General features: G+C 33.5%; 2 protein-coding genes across 2 annotated transcripts in view; one reads left to right on the top strand and one right to left on the bottom strand.

Annotated features, from left to right (window-relative positions):
• The window catches only part of LOC145268727 (protein mono-ADP-ribosyltransferase TIPARP-like), a 108,277-nt gene that overhangs the window by 77,753 nt on the left and 6,566 nt on the right, over window positions 1-23,958 (bottom strand). The gene's annotated exons all lie outside the window — the stretch shown is intronic.
• LOC145268728 (protein mono-ADP-ribosyltransferase TIPARP-like) overlaps window positions 11,067-23,958 on the top strand; it is a 53,880-nt gene continuing 40,988 nt past the window's right edge. Inside the window, exon 1 of the mRNA XM_080124298.1 lies at window positions 11,067-11,258. The gene's annotated coding sequence lies outside the window, so the exon portion shown is untranslated. The remainder of the gene's footprint in view (window positions 11,259-23,958) is intronic.

Below are 23,958 nucleotides of genomic sequence, written 5' to 3'. Positions count from 1 at the left end.
TATTATTGTTTCCCATGTAACCATTACATATTTTTATCTTACGGCTTTTATTTTTTTTATTATTCTTTCCCATGGAACCATTACATACTTTTATCTTACAGCTTTTATTTTTTTTTATTATTGTTTCCCATGGAACCATTACATATTTTTATCTTACGGCTTTTATTTTTTTTTATTATTGTTTCCCATGGAACCATTACATATTTTTATCTTACGGCTTTTATTTTTTTTTTTATTATTCTTTCCCATGGAACCATCACATATTTTTATCTTACGGCTTTTATTTTGTTTATTATTGTTTCCCATGGAACCATTACATATTTTTATCTTACGGCTTTTATTTTTTTTATTATTGTTTCCCATGTAACCATCACATATTTTTATCTTACGGCTTTTATTTTTTTTTATTATTGTTTCCCATGGAACCATCACATATTTTTATCTTACGGCTTTTATTTTTTTTATTATTGTTTCCCATGTAACCATTACATATTTTTATCTTACGGCTTTTATTTTTTTTTTATTATTCTTTCCCATGGAACCATTACATATTTTTATCTTACGGCTTTTATTTTTTTATTATTCTTTTCTCATGGAACCATTACATATTTTTATCTTACGGCTTTTATTTTTTTTATTATTCTTTTCCATGGAACCATTACATATTTTTATCTTACGGCTTTTATTTTTTTTTATTATTCTTTCCCATGGAACCATCACATATTTTTATCTTACGGCTTTTATTTTGTTTATTATTGTTTCCCATGGAACCATTACATATTTTTATCTTACGGCTTTTATTTTTTTTATTATTGTTTCCCATGTAACCATCACATATTTTTATCTTACGGCTTTTATTTTTTTTTATTATTGTTTCCCATGGAACCATCACATATTTTTATCTTACGGCTTTTATTTTTTTTATTATTGTTTCCCATGTAACCATTACATATTTTTATCTTACGGCTTTTATTTTTTTTTATTATTCTTTCCCATGGAACCATTACATATTTTTATCTTACGGCTTTTATTTTTTTATTATTCTTTCCCATGGAACCATTACATATTTTTATCTTACGGCTTTTATTTTTTTTATTATTCTTTTCCATGGAACCATTACATATTTTTATCTTACGGCTTTTATTTTTTTTATTATTGTTTCCCATGGAACCATTACATATTTTTATCTTACGGCTTTTATTTTTTTTATTATTGTTTCCCATGGAACCATTACATAGTTTTATCTTACGGCTTTTATTTTTTTTTATTATTGTTTCCCATGGAACCATTACATATTTTTATCTTACGGCTTTTATTTTTTTTTATTATTGTTTCCCATGGAACCATTACATATTTTTTATCTTACGGCTTTTATTTTTTTTTATTATTGTTTCCCATGGAACCATTACATACTTTTATCTGACGGCTTTTATTTTTTTTTATTATTGTTTCCCATGTAACCATCACATATTTTTATCTTACGGCTTTTATTTTCTTTTATTATTGTTTCCCATGGAACCATTACATATTTTTATCTTACGGCTTTTATTTTGTTATTATTCTTTCCCATGGAACCATCACATATTTTTATCTTACGGCTTTTATTTTTTTTTATTATTCTTTCCCATGGAACCATTACATACTTTTATCTGAGGGCTTTTATGTTTTTTTATTATTGTTTCCCATGGAACCATCACATATTTTTATCTTACGGCTTTTATTTTTTTTATTATTCTTTCCCATGGAACCATTACATACTTTTATCTTACGGCTTTTATTTTTTTTTATTATTGTTTCCCATGGAACCATTACATATTTTTATCTTACGGCTTTTATTTTTTTATTATTCTTTCCCATGGAACCATTACATATTTTTATCTTACGGCTTTTATTTTTTTTATTATTCTTTCCCATGGAACCATTACATATTTTTATCTTACGGCTTTTATTTTTTTTATTATTCTTTTCCATGGAACCATTACATATTTTTATCTTACGGCTTTTATTTTTTTATTATTGTTTCCCATGGAACCATTACATATTTTTATCTTACGGCTTTTATTTTTTTTAATATTGTTTTCTCATGGAACCATTACATAGTTTTATCTTACGGCTTTTATTTTTTTTTATTATTGTTTCCCATGGAACCATTACATATTTTTATCTTACGGCTTTTATTTTTTTTTATTATTGTTTCCCATGGAACCATTACATATTTTTATCTTACGGCTTTTATTTTTTTTTTATTATTGTTTCCCATGGAACCATTACATACTTTTATCTGACGGCTTTTATTTTTTTATTATTGTTTCCCATGGCAGCAATACATATTAATTACTATTACATTATTAGCATGTTCTTCTCATTGCAGCATATTTTTTTCTGTTAGGAGCAATATCTCTTCTTTCCTATTATACAAATGCATATTTTTCTCATTAAAATATTGTTTTAATGAGAAAAATCGAAATTGCTCCAGACAAGGTATGAAGCTACTTGATGTAAGATTGAATAAAATTTAACCAATTACAGCAATACATATTTTTTATTTTGATGTTTTGATTTTTTACTGTCTTTCCAAGGGCAGCAATACATATTAATAACTTAGTCATATATTTAATGAACCTTATCCGACAAATGTCTCCATATTTTTTTTAAAGTAAATAAATAACTTTTGGTATTTTTTAGATAATCTTGTCTAGAACTTTTTTCTTTCTATAAAAAACTGAAACGACAAATATTTTTATGATGGTTGATTGATTTTCACACACATTCATTTTTTTTTCCTTTTAATAAAAATAATTTGGTTGCATTTTCATTATTCTTTAAACTGAAACTTTGAATTTTGTTTTTCATTTTTGTAGACGAACACTTACGGTATTCTAACTAAATCATTTCCTCACAACCTTCAACTGCGACTTAATATTAGTAGAGGAAAGAGTGTTTTACAAATATAGATAATATTAAATACTTAAATTTCTTTCTTATTAGATAAATTTTTATCGAACTTTTAAAAAGAAAGTTTTAAAAGAAAGCTCATTTTTTATATCATCGACGGCAAACATACGACGTAAAAAAATGGGAGTAAGTATAAACCAACTTTTTAATAGATAAAAAAAATTATTTAAAATTTTTGATTTTCATTTTTTAATCTCTCTCAAACTTTTTCATGTTTTTATATTTTGGCATTTTTAAACTGTTTTTAAGTTATTTTAAATTTTGGATATGTTTTAATGTTTGATATATCTATGATTGACTAAATATGAAAATCATTATAAACTTTTGATGTTTTGGTTTTTAGTTCTTCATCTTCCGTTGCAGCATCACCTATGGTTTATTAATGGAGCATTACTCTGGGCAACATTTTTTTGTTTACTTTTTGAATGCTGTCTAAATTTGTACACCTGATTTAGGGTATGTTTGCACTACGTAATGTTGAAATGGTATCCGGTTCTTTTCATCAGGCCATTTGGGCATTTTTTAAATGTTTAAAAAAAGTTTAACTTTTAGATCATTTTTAATGTTTCATATTTCTATAATTTACTTGAAATGAAAAATCATTATAAGTTTTTGCTGTTTTCATTAAATCATTATAAGTTTTTGCTGTTTTCAGTAAATATCCGTTCCTTCCCATTTCAGCAATAACCGTCGATTCATTTTAATTGTAGTAGTGTCAATTCTATTCGCATTACAAACATTATTCATATTGGAACAGGGTCGATTCATTTTCACGAATTTAAACTTCAAAGCCATATTTCTTCTTTCCTATTACACAAATATAAATTTTTTCCCATTAGAATAATATTGAATTAATTTTAGAAAATGCTTCAGACAAGGCATAATGCCAATTTTGTAAGGAGCTAAAAATACCACAACATATTAAACAAATTGCTAACATAAGTATTAAATTGAATAGATTCTGACCCAGTCTTTTCAACTACAGCAATACATATTTTCTTTCATTAGAGCAATATCTACTTCTTTTTTTTTCTTGTATAGCACTGCATTTTTTATTTTATTTTGAGGCTTTGATATTTATTTGATCTTTCCGATGGAAGCAATATTTATAAATTACCATTACATCAATAGTACTTTCTTCTCATTGCAGCAATATCTCTTCTTTCCCAATGATGCAATACATCGTTCTCTTGCATTGCAACAATACGATTTCCTTTCCGTGCAGCAACATTCGTTCCTTCCCATTGCAGCAATATCCGTTCAATCCCATTGCCAAAATACCCGTTCCTTCCCATTTCAGCAATACTCGTTCCTTCCCATTGCAGAAATATCCTTTCCTTCCCATTGCAGCAATACTCATTCCTTCCCATTGCAGAAATATCCTTTCCTTCCCATTGCAGCAATACTCATTCCTTCCCATTGCAGAAATATCCTTTCCTTCCCATTGCAGCAATACTCATTCCTTCCCATTGCAGAAATATCCGCTCTTTCCACATTGCAGCAATACTCGTTACTTTCCATTGCAGAAATATCTGTTCCTTTCCATAGCAGCAATACTCGTTACTTTCCATTGCAACAATACCCGTTCCTTCCCATTGCAGCAATACTTGTTCCTTCCCATTGCAGAAATATCCGTTCCTTCCCATTGCAGCAATCCTCCTTCCTTCCCATTGCAGCAATCCTCCTTCCTTCCCATTGCAGCATTACTCGTTCCTTCCTCTTTCAGTAAGACCAATTATTCCCTATCCCAATTATACCTGTCCCTTCCCACTGCAGTAATATCTGTTCCTTTCTATTTCATTAATAACCGTTCTTCCCATTGCAATAATACCCGTTCCTTCCATTGCAGTAATACCCCTTCCTTCCTATTTCAGTAATACCCGTTCCTTGCCATTGCAGTAATACCCATTCTTCCAAATTCCAGTAATATCCGTTCCTTCCCATTGCAGTAATACCAGTCCCTTTTCATTTCATAATTACAAGTTTCTCCAATTTCAGTAATACCTGTTCTTTTCCATTTCATTAATACCATTATAATAATATCATTAATTTATGGAGAGTAGAAAACGCATTGTGGATGCGTTATCGGCAGCTCCTGTTACTCTCGCTTCTTCTTATTTGTCCCTCAGTCCTCATTTTTAAATGAGTGATTTTTCTGACAAAGGGAGAAGAAAAAGCTGTTTTCTAGGTTGGCAGTATTTTTGCGCGAACAGTTGGCAGAGTTGGTGGAAATTTTCTGTTTCTATGTCTATCCTTGTAGCCATGTCACTAGTAAGGGTGCTGGAGGTAAACGTTTTGTCTGGGCTGACGTTATCCGCCTGATAGTCAGGGACCCGAACCTTGGATTAACCACTAAGGAGGCTGTCCTATCAGCAGGTGCAAAGTACTGGGGCTGCTGTATTGCCATTTGGTGAATGGAATCTGGACCATGCAGTAGCTTCTGGTGGGGCCTCTCGATGCCATACTAGTGGGTAATTGTTACGGCTTTACCTTATCATGTGGTACAAAAAAAAAAAAAATTCTTCGTTTCTTTTTCTCTCTTAGTTTCCCCTCTCTGTCCTGCTCTAAGTAAATCTGTCGACCTAGTCCACAAATTCCAAAATTTCATCATGACAAGTTTCAAGAAAAAATACACGATTAAACCCGGTTCTCCAACTTCCAACGTAGACCCCTACTACCATGTCTCCTTCTCCAACATCAGGGGTCTACGTTCTAACCTTCCAGAGGTTGAAACCCAATTACAGGAGACTAAACCAGACCTTTTATTTTTAAGTGAAACTGGCATTGGACAGGCTATTTCCCTTGATGAGTTTGCAATTACAGGATACTCTAACTTAACTTCTAAATCTGACCCCCAAGATCGCCATGGGCATGGAATATGTGCCTATATTAAAGATAGCTTTCCATGTGGGAGGGACATCTCCAGGGAAGATCCTAACTTACCTTATATGTGCTTCCGGGTTGCTTTAGCTCACACTACTGCATTTATATTTACTCTCTATCGCCCCCACAACAGCGGAGTTACTATCTTTCAAAGCATATCTGAGAAAATTGACCAAGTCCTTTCTACTTATCCTGCAGCTAACATTCACGTATGTGGAGACTTCAATGTTCACAACGTCGAATGGTTGACCCACTCAAACAAGACCGATGATGAGGGGAGGTTCTGTCATGATTTCTCCATTGCCTATGACCTCACTCAGATTGTTCAGGAACCTACCCGTGTGCCCGATAATGACGGCCAGTATGCGAGCCTACTAGACCTTTTTCTCACAACTTGCCCTGAACTATGTTCAGTTTCTGTTCTGTCGCCTCTTGGATCTTCCGACCACTCTGTTGTATCAATTAAGATAAAAATGAAATGTAATAAGTCCCCAGACGTACCTCTTCATCGTACAGTATATCGATACACTAAGGCTGACTGGGATAGCTTCCGTACATTTATATCTGATCTACCTCTGCATTCCATGTTTAAAAAGGATGTGTCCTCTATAGTATTAGACCTAACTGAATGGTTAATTGTAGGTATTGACCATTTCATACCCTCTAAAAAGTTTCAGCAAAAACCTAACAGCCAGCCATGGTTCTCTCCAGAATGTGCTGCTGCCATTGCGCACAGAAATCACTTTTTCCACTGCTTCAAACGTAATAGATGTATGGAAACTAAAGCCGTTTTCAGGACTGCCAGCAACCATTGTAAGAAAGTAATAAGGAACGCAAGAAAGTTGTATGCTCAATCTGTTAAGTCCAAAGTAGCTGAGCAGCGGCTTGGTTCCCACCAGTTTTGGCAAATAGCAAACAGAATCCTGAACAGAAGCGTGTGCTCCATCCCAACTATTATCAATGGATCTGAGGTAATCTCGTCAGCATCAGACAAAGCCAAACTCTTTGTCAAGAACTTTGCAGCTAATTCTACCCTTTGCGACCAAGACCGCCAACCCCCAATATTTCCTCTTGTATCAGAAAACACGCTATGTGATATACGTATATCTGTACGTGATGTTGCCAAACTAATCAAAAACCTTGATTCCAGTAAAGCAACTGGCCCTGATGGTATTCCAATCATAGTACTCAAAAAACTTCAACCTGAACTAGCGCCCATACTTACAAAACTGTTTAAACGTTGTCTTAAGGAGAATAGTTTCCCATCTTCCTGGAAAATCTCATCAGTATGCCCTGTATTTAAGAATTCAGGTGATCGCTCATCCCCCTCTCAGTACAGGCCAATAAGTCTCCTGTGCGTCATGAGTAAGTTGCTAGAATCTGTATTAAATACAGAAGTAATCAAACATCTCAACAAAAATAACCTTCTTAGTGACACTCAATATGGTTTCCGTTCTGCTAGATCTACAGCAGATGTCCTTACAGTTATATCGCATAGGATTAGCAAATCTCTCGACGGTGGCAATCTTTCTAGGGCAATTGCTCTTGACATATCTAAAGCCTTTGATAGGGTATGGCATAAAGGTTTACTTCATAAGATCGCTAGCTATGGTATAGCTGGAAAAGTCTTCTCAATTATTAAATCATTTCTTTCTGATAGATTCATAAGAGTAGTAGTTGAGGGGCAAAAATCAGAAGCTCACAATATTAATGCCGGTGTCCCTCAGGGATCCATCCTGGGCCCAACTCTTTTCCTGATCTACATTAATGATCTTCCAAATCATATCCTTACATCATTTGTAGACATTTATGCTGACGACACTACCATTTATGGTACCACATCTAAGACAGTAAACGAGCAAGTTCTCTCCAATTCTCTCTCCTCTGATCTTGAGCACGTAGTACAATGGGGAAAGGAGTGGCTGGTTACTTTTAATGCATCTAAAACCAAGCTTCTCTCTTTACATCATCAACATTCTAATCCACATTTGTCATCAATTGAAATGAATGGCTCTCGTCTTCAGGAGGCCTCAAGTTTTGACAAGCTTCTGGGCTTGACCATTACTCCTGATCTTAAATGGAACACGTATATCAAATCTGTTGCCAAGGCCGCTGGAAAAATGGTGGGATCTTTCTATCGATCCAGTAGATATCTCACTGCTGATGCTATTCTCTATCTATATAAGAGCCAGGTACGTCCAAGGATGGAATACTGTTGCCACATCTGGGCAGGAGCTGCTAGAAAGAACTTGTCCTGCCTTGATAGAGTTCAAAATAGACTTCGTAGCCTCGTAGGAGATGTCCTTTTCTCCTCCTTGCAACCTCTATCTCACAGAAGAGATGTTGCGAGTTTGTCTCTGATGTATCGTTATTTTCATGGAAAGTGTTCAACTGAGCTTCAATCTATGGTCCCCCCTCGCCAAACTTTCACAAGAAACACTCGTCTAGCTGTAAACACTATCAATAATTTCCCCCACTCTTTATCTGTGCCTAAACCTAAACGTAGATTCCATGAACAAAGCTTCTTTCTTAGAACTGCACGCCTGTGGAATTGTCTTCCGTTTTCCTGCTTTCCGGCTGACTACAATATGGTTTTGTTCAAGTCTAAAGTAAACAAGTTCTTGATGAGCCGTTCCATATAAGTTATTAAATTTACCAAATTTTCATTACTAATGATTACTATATTGACCAACTTCTACTGTACACTCTTTAACCCTTATCCTTGAGTGGCCTCTGGGCCTTGATAATGTGGTGATGCCTTTGTAAAAAAAAAAAAAAAAAAAAAAAATACCCGTTCCTTCCCATTGCAGTAATACCTGCTCCTTTCCATTTCATTTATACCAGTTATTTCCTATTCCAATAATACTCGTTACTTCCCATTGTCGTAAAATCAATTCTTTCCTATTTCAGTAGCACCCATTCTTTCCCATTGCTGTAATATTAGTTTCTTACCATTTCATTTCAGTAATACCAGGTCCTTCTCACTGTAGTAAGACCAGTTTATTTTCCATTTCAGTTATACCCATTCTTTCCCATTGCAGTATTAGCCGTTTCTTTCCTATTTTAGTAATATCCGTATCTTCCCATTGCAGTAATGCATGTTCTTATCTATTTCAGTAATGCGAGTTCTTTAGCATTGCAGTAATACATGTTTATTCCCAATACAATAATGTAATTTAACCACCTGCAATTTTAGAAAATTGCTTCAGTAACATGTGACATGCTTTTTAATGTGAGCAATCCCGGATACTACCAGGCAGCCTGACTGGCCCAAACTGTTTAAGTGGTAATGCAAAATGTGGGAATAAAAGATAACTTCGGGAAAATTAATAACATTTTTTGTGACGGAATCGTTACATGGTTTTAGATAGTAATGTCTTGCATTGTATATGACCTTTTCACTTTTGCCTGTGTGAGAAAACTTATAATGGAAAATTTATTTTCTGCTGGGGAAATCACCTAATCAATATGCACAAGTGATTTGGTCAATTAGCCAATCAGGGCGAACTCGAGTTTGGTGTAATTAAGAGGAATTATCTGGATGAGGACCCCAGACTCCGCAGGCCCAGCAACGCTACCTTGCAATAAAAGGATGCAGTGAAGAGCAGAAACCTTTGTTGGCGTTTAAAATAGGGTCTTCCTACACTACCCATGCCACGCCCCCATTCACTGACAGTCCGATAAAGAGAGAAAAGACAATCGGTTGTCGAGAAAATAACTGCCGTTAAATTACTGTCGAAACAGACTTCTTGTCGAAAGAAAAAGAAATTGCATATATTTTTCTTTTCTCCTATTCATAACAGTAAAAATAACTTTTTCTTGTATTCGGAATTAATTTAATAATTAATCTTTATAAATGAAAATCCAAGATTACGTCTGGATTCAGTTATTTGTTGCGACGGCACTCATGACTACCGCACGAATGAATGATATCAATTGAAAGTAATTTCTTTCAGGATACAGCAAGCTAGAGAAAGGGTGGCAACCTAGCGCTGATGAATCCATGGTGTGTGTTTTCCTTGGAGACTTTTAGTTGTGTACTTTGGTCTTTTTGAATTAAAAAAAATATTTTTTCTATTTTTGTTCTTTACCTACTAGCCACTTTTGAGGTAGGAAATACAAGAATTTCACATCAAATCTATCATCGGAGAACTATTGAATTTTCCTGGGTGTTCCGAAATTGGATCTGCCTGACTATACTTATGAACCGGTGAACACTACGGTCTTCACCGTGTTATATTGGTTCTTCTGTGACAGGAAGTTACCTTTGACTGGCAGGGGGGCACCGTGTTATAATAATACCAGTTCCTTTCCATTTCAGTAATACCCGTTTTCTACGAAATTTATTTTTCTACATAGTCACAACAATTCTCAATGCACTTTTGCCAAGAATTCAGTGACGCATCTCTCCTTCTGACGTACGTCCATGACAGAGGTTGCTTTCTTAGAGTCCCACACCGTCACCGTCAATATTTGTAAGAGCCAAATACAATTTTCAGAACATAAATGCATAAGTTCAGTCATCATAACAATGTAATTTGCAATTCTCTCTGATTCACGCAAGCAAAATAAAAAATAGGAGGCATTACTTTTGAAACGCCAGTCGTACATTTTTTTTTATCATTGCAATAATACGTTCCTTTCTATTACAGCAGTAAATATTATTTTATCATTACAGCACTATTTATTTCTTTCTCTGAATGGGAAAGCACTATATATTGCTCTAATGAGAAAAAATAAATTTTTAAAAATAAATATGAAAAATACAGAAATAAAATAAAAAATAAAATTTAAAAACAAAAAATAAAGAAAATTTTTTTTTGTCGTTTAGCAATATTCGTTCCTTTCTATTATAGCAATCTATATTTTCTCATCAGAGCTAAATATTTTAGATCCCAGTGCAAAATACATGTTTATCCTATTGAAGCGTTTAAAAAATGGCCGCAACTTAGTCGTACATTTTATGAACCTAACCTGACAAATGTCTAGATATTTCATAATAAAAGTAAATAAATAACTTTTAGTATTGTTAGATAACCTTGTCCTGAATGTTTTTCTTTCCTTACAAAATTGAAACGACAAACATTTTTAAGATGGTTGATTGATTTTCACACACCTTTATTTTTTTTCCTTTTAACAGAAATTATCTGGTTTCACTTTTATTATTTTTTAAAGTGAAACCATAAATTCTATTTTTCATTAGGTAGATAAAAACTTACTTTATTTTCAATTAATCATTTCCTCACAACCTTTAACATCGACTTAATATTGGTGCCATAAAAGGAAAGGGCGTTTTGAAAATATAGACAATTTCTTTCTTATTAGAAAAATTTCATCGAACTTTTAAAAGGAAAGTTTCAATAGGAAGCTCATTTTTTATAGCATATACGGCAAACATACGACGTAAAATATGGGAGTAAGTATAAACCAACTTTTTAATAGATAAAAAATTATTTAAACTTTTTGACTTTTTGATTTCTCTCATCTTTTTATTTTATTATGTTTTTATATTTTGTCATTTATAAACTTTTTTTAATTTATTTTAAAATTTTGGATATGTTTTAATGTTTGATGTATCTGTTATATATAGGGTTATATAAAAGAGAGTCTTAATGAGAGTTTGTCTTAGAAAGAGTCTTATTATTAGAGGGATGTTTAGAAAGGATTCCGAGAGAGAGAGAGAGAGAGAGAGAGAGAGAGAGAGAGAGAGAGAGAGAGAGAGAGAGAGAGAAAGAAGTTGTAAGAGACTTAGAGAGATTGTTCATGTTAGGAGAGATTCTTATATATTAAAAAGTTCATTCCTTAATTGTGTTGAATGGAAGAAGAAAGCTCTTTGAGTGAGGACATAGTGTTCAGACAGTTCGGACATGATGATGTTGAGACGTGTATGTAAAGACATATAACACAAATATATAATACAATTGGACTTTACCTTTTTGTAAGAAGCATAAACACAAGACGAGCTTTACAAAACACATAATGGTTTATTTCTCACACGACCGGCCGGGATTTCCATCCTCAAGAATTCAAAGTTTCACATTTTTTTCTTGAAGTGACGTCTCGCTCCTAGACGACTGAATCTCTCTGAGTTTTCTCACTGACTGACTAACTCTAACTAAAGTTTTTCTCTATTCCTAGAACTTTCTATTTTCCGTGGCGTCGTACACATGTTAAAACGCGTGCCTTCTTTCACGTGTTATGGACATACGTGTCCAAAACTTTTCCTATTTCTACAAAAGGAATTTTAACCTATATTCAATATGTTAAAAACATTATCTTATAAGCTGCATTCTTTCAATTTAAAATTTCATAACAAACTTGAGAGTCCACATTCTTTCCTTGAAATATTTATCTATATTCTAAACAAATGTTTGTTTTACATTTTTAAATTCTCACACGTAATCTATTTCTAAACTAGATTACGAGGTTCGAATTTCGCCTATCCTATTTCATTTTCATTTTAAACTAAATTCTCCATTTTTATACTTACATGAAAACGGGACAGCCCTTATCATGTAACATTCCTCCCTTCAATATTTCACAAAAAAATGTATTTTTAAATTTAGTACATTGACTATGATTGACTAAATATGAAAATCATTATAAGGTTTTGATGTTTTGATTTTAAGGTTTTCATCTTCCGTTCCAGCATTACCTATGATTTATTAATGGAGCATTACTCTGGGCAACAATTTTATTTTTACTTTCTGAATGCTGTCTAAATTTGTACACCTGATTTAGGGTATGTTTGCACTACGGAATGAGAGAATTGACACCCGGTTCTTTCATCATGTCATTTTGGCATTTTTTTAAATGCTTTAAAAAGTTTAACTTTTAGATCGTTTTTAATGTTTCATATTTCTATAATTTACTTTATATAAAAAAAAATCATTATAAGTTTTTGCTGTTTTCAGTTTAAATCCTTCATTTTCATTGCAGCAGTGTCTGTTCTATTCGAATTACAAACATTATTCATATTGGAACAGGATCGATTCATTCCCACTAGCGCAATTCATTTTCAGGGCAATATTTTTTCTGTTTGGAGCAATGTCTCTCCTTTCCTATTACACAAATACATATTTTTTTCATTAAAACAATATCTAATTTTTTTATTGAAATTGACCCAGACAAGGTATGAAGCCACTTAATGTAAAATTGAATAAATTTTGATCTAGTGCAGCGATATACATTTTCTCTCATTATGGCAATATATTTCTTCCCCTTGTAGCTGTACATATTTTTTATTTTGATGCTTTGATTTTTTACTGTTCTTTCCCATGGCAGCAATACGTAATAACTTAGACGTACATTTTATGAACCTAACCCGACATATATCTTCACATTTTTTTGTAAAAGTAAATAAATAACTTTTAGTATTTTTTAAAATTATCTTGTCTTGAACTTTTTTCTTTCTATAAAAAACTGAAACGACAAACATTTTTAAGATGGTTGATTGATTTTCACACACCTTCATACTTATTTCTTTCAACAAAAATAATTTAGTTGCATTTTCATTATTCTTTAAAGTGAAACTATGAATTTTATTTTTAATTTTTATAGATGAAAACTTATGGTATCCTAAATCAATCATTTCCTAACAACCTTCAACTGGAAATTACTCCAGACAAGGTATGAAGCCACTTGATGTAAAATTGAATAAATTATGACCCATTACGGCAATACATATTTTATCTTATTATGGCAATATATTTCTTTCTTTTTTAGCTGTACATATATTTTTTTGATGCTTTGATTCTTACATTTACAATTGCAGCAATACTCGTCCCTTTCAATCGCTGTAATACCACTTATTTCCCATTTTAGTAATACCAGTTCTTTTTTTATTATTTAAGTAATACCAGTTAATTCCGATTTCAGTAATACCAGTTCATTCAGATTTCAGTAATACTAGTTTCTTTCCATTTCAGCAATACACGCTGCTTCTTATTTAAGTTACACCAGTTCCTCCCCACTGCAGGAATACCAGTTCTTTCCAATTGTAGCAATACTCGTCCCTTCCAATTAAGACTAGTTATTTCCCATTTCAATAATACCCATTATATCTCATTTTAGTAATACCCGTTCCCTCCCATTTCAGTAATGCCAGTTATTTCCCATTTCTATACTACCCGTTACTTCCCATTTTAGTAATACCCGTTTCTTCCGATTGCTGTAATACCCGTTCCTTCCAATTTCAACAATACCAGTTATTTCCCATTTTAATAATACCCGTTACTTGTCATTTTAGTAATACCTGTTCTCTCCCATTGAAATAACACCCGTTTCTTCCTATTGCACCAATACCAGTTCCTTCTCACTGCAGTAAGACCCGTTTCTTATTCTTTTTCAGTAATACTCATCCTTCCCATTTCAGTAACACTAGTTCCTACCTATTGCAGTAATACACCTTTCTTTTCATTTCAGTAATACCCATTTCTTCCTTCTGCAGTAATACGAATTCTTTAACATTGCAGTAATACCCGTTTATTTCCAATGCAGTAATGCGATTCAACCCCCTGTGATTTTCGAAAATTGCCTCAGTAATGTGTGAATTAGAGCTGAATTAATGCTTTTTTTATGTGAGCAATCCCGAGCACCAGCAGGCGGCCTTGCTGACCCAAACATTTTGATTCCTGATGATTTAGTATTTTTAGATAATCTTGAACGTTTTATTTCTATACAAACCTGAAACGACAAACAATTTTTATGGTGGTTGATTTTGGTTGCGTTTTCATTATTCTTGAATGTTAAACTATGAATTTTGTTTTTAATTTTTGTAGATGAAAATTTACGGTATTCTGAATCAATCATTTCCTCACAACCACCAATTGCGACTTAATATTTGTGCCATAAGAGGAAAGAGTGTTTGAAAAATATAAACAATATTGAAGACCTTAATTTCTTTCTTTTTTTTTTTAGATAAATTTTATCAAACTTTTAAAAAGAAATATTTAATAGTAGAGCCTCACTTTTTTTTATATCTTATACAGCAAACATACGACGCAAAATATGGGAATAAGTATGAACTAACTTTTTAATAGATAAAAAAAATATTTAAACTTTTTGTTTTTTGATTTCTCTCAAATTGTTTTTATATTTTTCATGTTTTGGCATTTTTTGAATATTAAAAAAAAATGTTTAAACTTTTTGTTTTTTTATTTCTCTCAAATTGTTTTTATATTTTTTATGTTTTGGCATTTTTTGAATATTAAAAAAATGTTTAAACTTTTTGTTTTTATTTCTCTCAAATTGTTTTTATATTTTTTATATTTTGGCATTTTTTTGATAGATAAAAAAATATTTAAACTTTTTGTTTTTTGATTTCTCTCAAATTGTTTTTATATTTTTTATGTTTTGGCATTTTTTGAATATTAAAAAAATGTTTAAACTTTTTGTTTTTTTATTTCTCTCAAATTTTTTTTATATTTTTTATGTTTTGGTATTTTTTTTAATAGATAAAAAAATATTTAAACTTTTTGTTTTTTGATTTCTCTCAAATTGTTTTTATATTTTTTATGTTTTGGCATTTTTTTTAATAGATAAAAAAAATATTTAAACTTTTTGTTTTTTTATTTCTCTCAAATTTTTTTTATATTTTTTATGCTTTGGCATTTTTTTTAATAGATAAAAAAAATATTTAAACTTTTTGTTTTTTTATTTCTCTCAAATTGTTTTTATATTTTTTATGTTTTGGCATTTTTTTTAATAGATAAAAAAAATATTTAAACTTTTTGTTTTTTTATTTCTCTCAAATTTTTTTTATATTTTTTATGCTTTGGCATTTTTTTTAATAGATAAAAAAAATATTTAAACTTTTTGTTTATTGATTTCTCTCAAATTGTTTTTATATTTTTTATGTTTTGGCATTTTTTTGAATATTAAAAAAAATGTTTAAACTTTTTGTTTTTTGATTTCTCTCAAATTGTTTTTATATTTTTTATGTTTTGGCATTTTTTGAATATTAAAAAAATGTTTAAACTTTTTGTTTTTTGATTTCTCTCAAATTGTTTTTATATTTTTTATGTTTTGGCATTTTTTGAATATTAAAAAAAATGTTTAAACTTTTTGTTTTTTGATTTCTCTCAAATTGTTTTTATATTTTTTATGTTTTGGCATTTTTTGAATATTAAAAAAAATGTTTAACTTCTAGATCTTTTTTAATGCTTGATATTTCTATAATTTATTTAATATGAAAATAGTGGGGGGGTGGAGAACCATGATTAAGTACTCTAAAGGCTTCCAGGGATTACCAAACCTTCTTTTAAGGCAGGGGTGGGGGAGTAGTATCTGTTTTGTGGTCACAAGGTAATCTCCTAGACATTATCTTCTCCGTTTTTGTTTAGGTGGGGGAATATTGTTCGTTTTGCTATCAGAAAGCAAATATTCCAAGCATTATTTTCTTTTCCTTTGATTAATAATAGTTAATATGTGATTAATAATAGTTAATATGTGATTAATAATAGTTAATGTTTGTTTAGTAATAATAGTTAATATGTGATATTCGTACCAAACAAACTCTTAGCCGTAGCGAAAAGAAAATATTACCTGTGATGTACATAAAAGTTATTAAAACCGAAACTCACGTCAAATCATTGAGTATTATTTAAATAATAAATAAGGTGCTTCTGCAGTATAGCACCCATATGAAAAAACAAACGCTTAGTCGTGCGGAAAAGTTAGCACAACCGAAAATTACATAAAATAATCGAAGAGTTTCATTTTTAAATAAGAAATAAGACACTTGCACAGTAATCTACCTAAGAAATAACGTAGTTGTACAGTATAATACCCATATAAAAGAAACACAGAAAATCTTACGTGTGACGCCCATAAAAGTTTTAAAACCGAAAACACATCAAATCATCAAGTAATATGAGTTTTCATTGTTTTCTCATATAGGTAGAATACTGTAGAAGTACCTTATTTATTGGGTAGAATACTGTACAAGCACATTATTTCAAATTATATTATTGTGATAGCGGGTAGAGGGAACGGGAGAGGGCATCAGGAGCCAGTTACGGAAATGTCTGAAGCAGTTTACGATCTAAACATCACTTTATTTCATATATATTTTTAAGAGTGGCTTGTATGGTGTAACTTCCGGTAATGGCTGAAGCAGTTTACGATCTAAACATCACTTTATTTCATATATATTTTTAAGTGTGGACTGTATGGTGTAACTTCCGGTAATGGCTGAAGCAGTTTACGTTCTAAACATCACTTTATTTCATATATATTTTTAAGAGTGGACTGTATTGTGTAACTTCCGGTAATGGCTGAAGCAGTTTACGATCTAAACATCACTTTATTTCATATATATTTTTAAGTGTGGACTGTATGGTGTAACTTCCGGTAATGGCTGAAGCAGTTTACGTTCTAAACATCACTTTATTTCATATATATTTTTAAGAGTGGACTGTATGGTGTAACTTCCGGTAATGGCTGAAGCAGTTTACGATCTAAACATCACTTTATTTCATATATATTTTTAAGAGTGGACTGTATGGTGTAACTTCCGGTAATGGCTGAAGCAGTTTACGATCTAAACATCACTTTATTTCATATATATTTTTAAGTGTGGACTGTATTGTGTAACTTCCGGTAATGGCTGAAGCAGTTTACGTTCTAAACATCACTTTATTTCATATATATTTTAAGAGAAAGCGCTGTAAGAAGTCATTCTCGAAAATGGCTAAAAGTCACTTTAATCAATTTAACAAATTCAGACATTCAATTTCATAATGAAGTAAGAATATTTATCTTATAATATATATATACTAGCAAAGATACCCGTGCTTCGCACGGAGCTTTGTTGCGCACTCGGGTACCAAAATCTGTGGGCACCTTTCCAGTAAGTTGATGTTGTAAGAGCAACGATTGCATAAGGTGATTAACATTTTAACTACCTCTTGTAGTGACTGAAATTCAATCAGGAACTTCACAAAACATTTTCATCAAAAAGGAAGGTTACTTGATGTTACATAGTAAATTTTTCATTGAAGTAATTTTCAACTCTTGCTTAAATTTTATCTTGCACATTCAATACTAAAAACTTACCACAATCAGATCATGTCAGTTTTTCCTCATATCCATTTCTCGAACTTTTCACTGAAGAGCCTCAGGGTAAACTACATTTCTGCTGCTTTGATTTGGAGCCAGAATGTAGAGTTTTTCTGAACTTCCTGTCCGGCTGATGGAGACGTAGAACACACCGTGACTGAAGCAGTCTGATGTCAAGTCTACGCCAATGGTGTTAAATGTCTGACCTTGACTTTTGTTTATGCTCATTGCAAAACACACCTTCACAGGAAATTGGAGTCTCCGGAATTTAAATGGAAGTTCTGAGTCCGATGGAACTAAGGGGATCCTTGGCAGTAGAACGGTTTCACCTTTGTAGGGACCACAGGAAATGGTGGCCTCAAGCACATTGGTGTGCAATCTGGTGATAACACATCTGGTTCCGTTTGTTGTTTTTGGCGGTTCCAAGGATCGAAGAATCATGATTGGCGATCCAATTTTGAGATTTAAAATGTGTGGAGGCATTCCAGATATCTCCAAAGAGTTTAAAAACTCCACAGGGTAGTGAACAGCTTCATATTCATTAGTAGCCGAATCAACTGACTTGTATTGCTTTGTGTCTCCTGGAAATTCATCCATTATTGAATTTTTCAAATGATTCACATTGCTGTTTAATGGCGAAATAATAGCCCTCTCAGCAAGCCAATCCGGTGATTTTCCATTGTTTTGCAGGTCTGGGTACACTTTGTCTTTCAGTTGCTTCTGATTACCGACACATTTACCAAGCGCAGTTGGAATCTTAATTGTGTCAGGTGAAGAAGTGATAGGAAACTGACCATTACCGATTTGGAGAAGCAATTTTGAGAAGTCTGCTGCAGCTGTGTTATCAGAGATATAGGCTCTCATATTAGTAGTCAGTCTCTTTACTATAACGTGCCTCCAGAGATAGGATTGTTTCAAACTTGCATTGACAATGTTAGCCCTTGTGCCATTTTTAACCACTGGGAGGATTTGACGGAAATCACCGCAAAATAAGGTTGGAATGCCACCCATGGGATTCTTGTTTCCTGTGATGTCTTGCAGTGTTCGGTCAATTGCTTCATAAGCACTCTTGTGCATCATTGGGGCTTCGTCTACAATGATTGCAGAGGTGTCTCTAATTACATTTGCCAAGGCTGAGTTACCAGTAATTTTGCAAACTGGCTGATCCATTCGATGAGTATCCAAGGGTACTTTAAAAGTGCTGTGAAGAGTGCGGCCACCTTGTAGTAGAGTAGCAGCAATGCCACTGAATGCTGTTGCAAGCACAATCTTTCTCATGGATCTAATCTTTGCAAGGATCAAATTGATTACAAAAGTCTTGCCCGTACCACCTGGAGCATCAAGAAACATCATGTTTTTGTTTATTTCACCTTGTGCTTCCAACATTGCCATGAATGAATTGTAAACTTCTCTTTGAGAATCGGTCAGTTTTTCTTGCATATTTTCTGCTTGTAGGGAAAGTTCTTCAAGATTATAAGTAACTTCACGTTGATACTCTCTCGCGAGTCTTTCATCTCTCCCTTGCGTTGGTGCAGGTAATCCATAGCTTGCCAATGGTTGACCGCACATAAGGAGAACTTTTTCTTCAATTAGACAAAGAGTTTTATTGTAGATGTCCTCATTAAAATCTGCTTCTGGATTGTTAACTTCTTGCCTGTATCTGTGAAGAATGTCTTCAGATATTACATCACGAAAAGCCATCCAGATCTCAAGAGGATTTCTTGGCTCACAGGCTGTTAAAATTATCACAAATAGACTTCGCAAATTTGAAGGTGATTGAGTGGCACTTGCCTCTCCTACTGCTTGATGCAAGTGATGGTCATTTTCTAGAAGGCCTCGAGCAAGGCACGCTGCTCTGTATGTTTCAAACACCTGACCATTGTATGCTCGCAAATTTTGAAATGAAGTTGGACCAGCAACCTCATTGAGCAACAGGCGTAAGAAATAACACTCCCCTGCTTTTGGACTAATCGTGTAGATTCTCCCAATGCATGGTGCCTTCCATACATCATCATTTTCAGTACCTTCAACTTGTACCCCACGCATTCTTCTCATCCATTTCTTTGTCGATTTGTTCCAAGTGTAAAACTCAGGGACTTCTACGTATTTGAGACCCCTTGCAAAGTCATCCTCATGGCAGAGTTGAAAAAATGCTGTCAAAGTTGTGGCAGGCGGTGGACCTTGGGCTCGTTCCAGAGCAGTATCAGCTGAGAACATGACACGCTGCCCATTTTCAAGATGAACAGAAAGTTGTACAATTGGGGGGAAATGTTCATGGATGGGATGTTCCAATATCCTCCAGGCCGCCTCTGAACTGCCGACATACCTTGCATTCTGGAACTGCTGGATCTCATCCACAATGTGACTTTGTACTTGGCCTTGTTGGTTAGCTGCTCCATCAGTTCTTTGTAGTTCAAACACTGCTTGATCACATCCTTTATTCACGTATTTGAGGACATATTTGATGCTTTGGATCGAGCTGCAAATTTCTACGTTAATGTGAGCGTTGAACTGCTGAAGGAGGACCTTGTTGTACGGAGCAATCCACTGGTTTGTTATTTCTTGATTAACATACCGACCATTTCTCTTCATCCTTATTGTACCAGTCTGGCCTCCATCTTCTGGTTTTCTTTGCCTGTACTTGGGGTAAGAGTCTTGGCCTTGCTCGGTACACTGAAGAAATTCTTTTGGGTATTTTTTGGAACATTTGTTGTCAATCATACATGGACAATTTGGATTAAATGGTCCACAAGGTCCATGCACCATATGTGCCATCACTTTATCATGAAGATCAGGATCTTCCTCTTTGTCAGGGATCTCTGCAGTTATGCAGAGATCCATTTTTTCTGGTAGAAGTTTGTCCTCTGGGGCCTTCCAGGTGAGGATGTGTGCATGCGGCAGTCCTCTTTTTTGATATTCAATACTGTACAGGAAAGCCCTCAACCTGCCAAATCCTCCCTTTTTAATAAATTCAAGTAACTTTTTTAGCTTCTGCCTGAAAATCCTGGCAACAATATCTAGACGATCCTGAGGGTCTTGCCCTTGAAGACAATTTTCTGTAATTTCTGTCCACTTTGGATTTGTTGTGAACGTGATGAAGAGGTCGGCTCGGCCCATTCGCCGAACATATGCCATGGCATCACTTTGACGCTCAAACATGTATCGAGGGCCTCCTGTATAAGTTGCCGGAAGTACAACTCGTTGACCAAACTGTTCTGGATTCCCATCCTCCCTAAGAATTGAATCTCTCAAGTTGCTATAATTGTCAGCTCTCAGGGTCTGTTGCTCATGCCTCAGGAACTGTAAACGTTCTGTTCCAATCTTGCAGTACACATCCACCAGCCATTGTTGAAATAGCCTTCGGTACCAGAGAAAATAGTTTCCAGGTCGAGTCATTAAATGGTACGAATAAAATTGCTGTTGGGTAACTTTTCGCCCATTGGATGCCTTCATGTAGATGTTGTAAGATGGAGAACCATAGGGGTACATTAACGGGTACATTAAAGTATCGTAGAGGGGATGTAGTTCGGAGATCCATTTTAATGTATCATTTCTAAAACGCAAGACAATATCCCGGTTAGCTGTTGGTTCATTCTCCATTAATATTCCAATCTCATACGTTGTTGTTGGAGCATTGAATCGCCGTGGATGCTCTTCTTGCGGCCTTCGGTCTTCCCTTATGACAACTTTATGTTCTACCAAGTGTTCTTCTTCAATCCTCTCCTTTGTTGTTTTCAGCTGACAAATAAAGCTGTTGTTCTCATGTAAAAATTCAGTCAGACTTTGGAGAATGTCTCTATTGAGTCTACTGTCACGTCCCCGATTATGTAGTTCCTCTTCCAGACTATCCAAGAAGTAGACTTGAATAAACTTTGCTGTTTCATCTTCAGGTGGTAAAAGACTCCCAATCTGGTGGTAAACCTGGCCTCGAATTCTAAAAGAAGGATTCCACCCATGTGCTGACGCAATTTTGTGACCAAATGATGTCATTGCAAAACAATTGTTATAACTGCGTAGATTTTGCAGAAAATCTTTAGAGATGGGACCATTGCCGGAGAGCAAATCTTGAAGCAACTGAGGCAGTGGTGGAAAGCTATCAAGCACAACTTTGCCAGAAGAACAACAACAACAACCAGGGGGTTCTCCTTTAAATTTTACAGCTGAGCAATGTTGACATACTTTGTCCATTTTTCCTATATCAGCTGTAGTGAGAGAGTCATTTTTGTTGTAGAGCAATCCTTTTCTATTGCAGTGTTCTATTTCATGGTGTCTCAAAGCAGTCATTCGTTGTCTAGCTGCCTCGTTTTCTGTCAATTGCTGGGGCAAAGTCATACTCTCTCTCCATGCAGCCTCTCGTTGTTGCCCTTGGTATAGGCGAAAGCTTCGTTGGGTTTCCAATTCATTCTGATGTCGTTGAGCCACTCTCAACTGACCTTGTGTACGTCTACTTACCTCATATAATTCATTCGATCGTAATATTGCTTCTCTTTCCAGTGCATATCTTTGCCTTTCTTGAATTTCATCTTGTGATGAATTTAACCGCCTTACAGCATGTCTAGTTCTGTCAGCTTCACGTTGGGTTTCTCTTTCCAAATCTGACAGTCTTGCTCTCCTTTCTCTTTGACGTATCCTGTTAAGTTCTAGACGTCTTTCTCTATCTGAATTGTTTTCATTGGAGCGAATTGCAGCAACTCTTAGTCTATTAGCTTCCAATCTTTCCATTCTTTCTTCCTCACTTTCGTTTCTACTTCGTTTGGGTGGCATAATTTCGGTTTTAAACGGAATTGTTTAACGATATTAATGATTGTAAATTAATTAAGCGTAAAGGAAATGTATACTAACTGAAATGGACGAACTATAAATAATATTTCTGAATAGTACAATTATAAACAATTATATTGTACCTATTTACTATGCCTCCCCACGGGACAGAGTTAGACACCAGGGTCGTTTTTTAACGTGGAGAAAAGGTACAAAAATAAAAATTGTCTCAGTCGTGAAGGATTTCTCCTCCACCGAAAGAGAACAAGAAAATGAAGTGCAGCATCTGAAGAACAGATACTACACTTTGATCTTGACCAAAAGGAATGAATAAAAGCGACCTACGTGTGACTCATTACTTCCGGGTGTAAACGTCACAGTCTAAAAGTAATAATTAAAAAAAAAAAGTAAATGTAAAATAAATGTAATACCAACTTAGGTTAACTAATATATGTAAACAGTACAATTAAAACAGTTCTATTAAAACAAATAATTACTAAGATCTAGGTAATTGTTAGTCTCATTGTTATGGTTTTAAAGAAAAAAATGTGTAAAAAAAGTTCTGCTTTTGTGAGTACGTGTATTTCTTTTAAATTACATAACCTTTTTATTTTATTATTATATCTCTTTTAAATTTATATATTTTGTTAGTAAACTGGAAGAAATTCAGTTGAATAAAACCTTGTTCGTGTTCTTTACGTTAAACTCATTTATAAAAGGTTCATCCGGTTTAAAGAAAGCACTAAGTTTAAATAAGACTGGAAATAACTAATTCAATATATAAATAGAAAAATGAAATAAATATAAGCTTTAAGTCTTAAGATAGTAATAATCAAAATGTAATAAATTATTTGTAGTTCAAATCTATGATAAGACAGGCTTTCGAAATAGGCTCGACCAGAAAGATTAAATTGGAACGAAATTATAATCTCCGTGCCATTTTCAAAACAACCCCACAAAAGTAACGATATCCTACAGTTGGTTAAATGACAATGGTTGTAAGAAAAATGTAAAAGAAAATGCGCTTATCTGTTTATTTTGACCTGTTTTATTTAATTAAAAAAAAATTGGCTATAACTGGAAGAGAGCGTTATGTTTTTGGGGTTGTTTAAAAAATAGAATGGAAATAAAGTTAGTTCCGTTTTAATTGTCTTTAATTGCGGCAAGCGCTAACAAAATCGAAAAATCACTGTTTACATTCGAAATGTTAACTTTTATAGGTTTACAGGTTTGCTGACAAGGCTGGGGGTGTTTAATACAATTATTTTACTAAATTGATTTTTTTCATTTAAAAATAAA

Source organism: Euprymna scolopes, chromosome 44 (genome assembly GCF_053919585.1).
Source record: "Euprymna scolopes isolate OS-2025 chromosome 44, ASM5391958v1, whole genome shotgun sequence".
Lineage (NCBI taxonomy): Eukaryota > Metazoa > Mollusca > Cephalopoda > Sepiida > Sepiolidae > Euprymna > Euprymna scolopes.
This window is presented reverse-complemented; position numbering and strand designations above follow the sequence as displayed.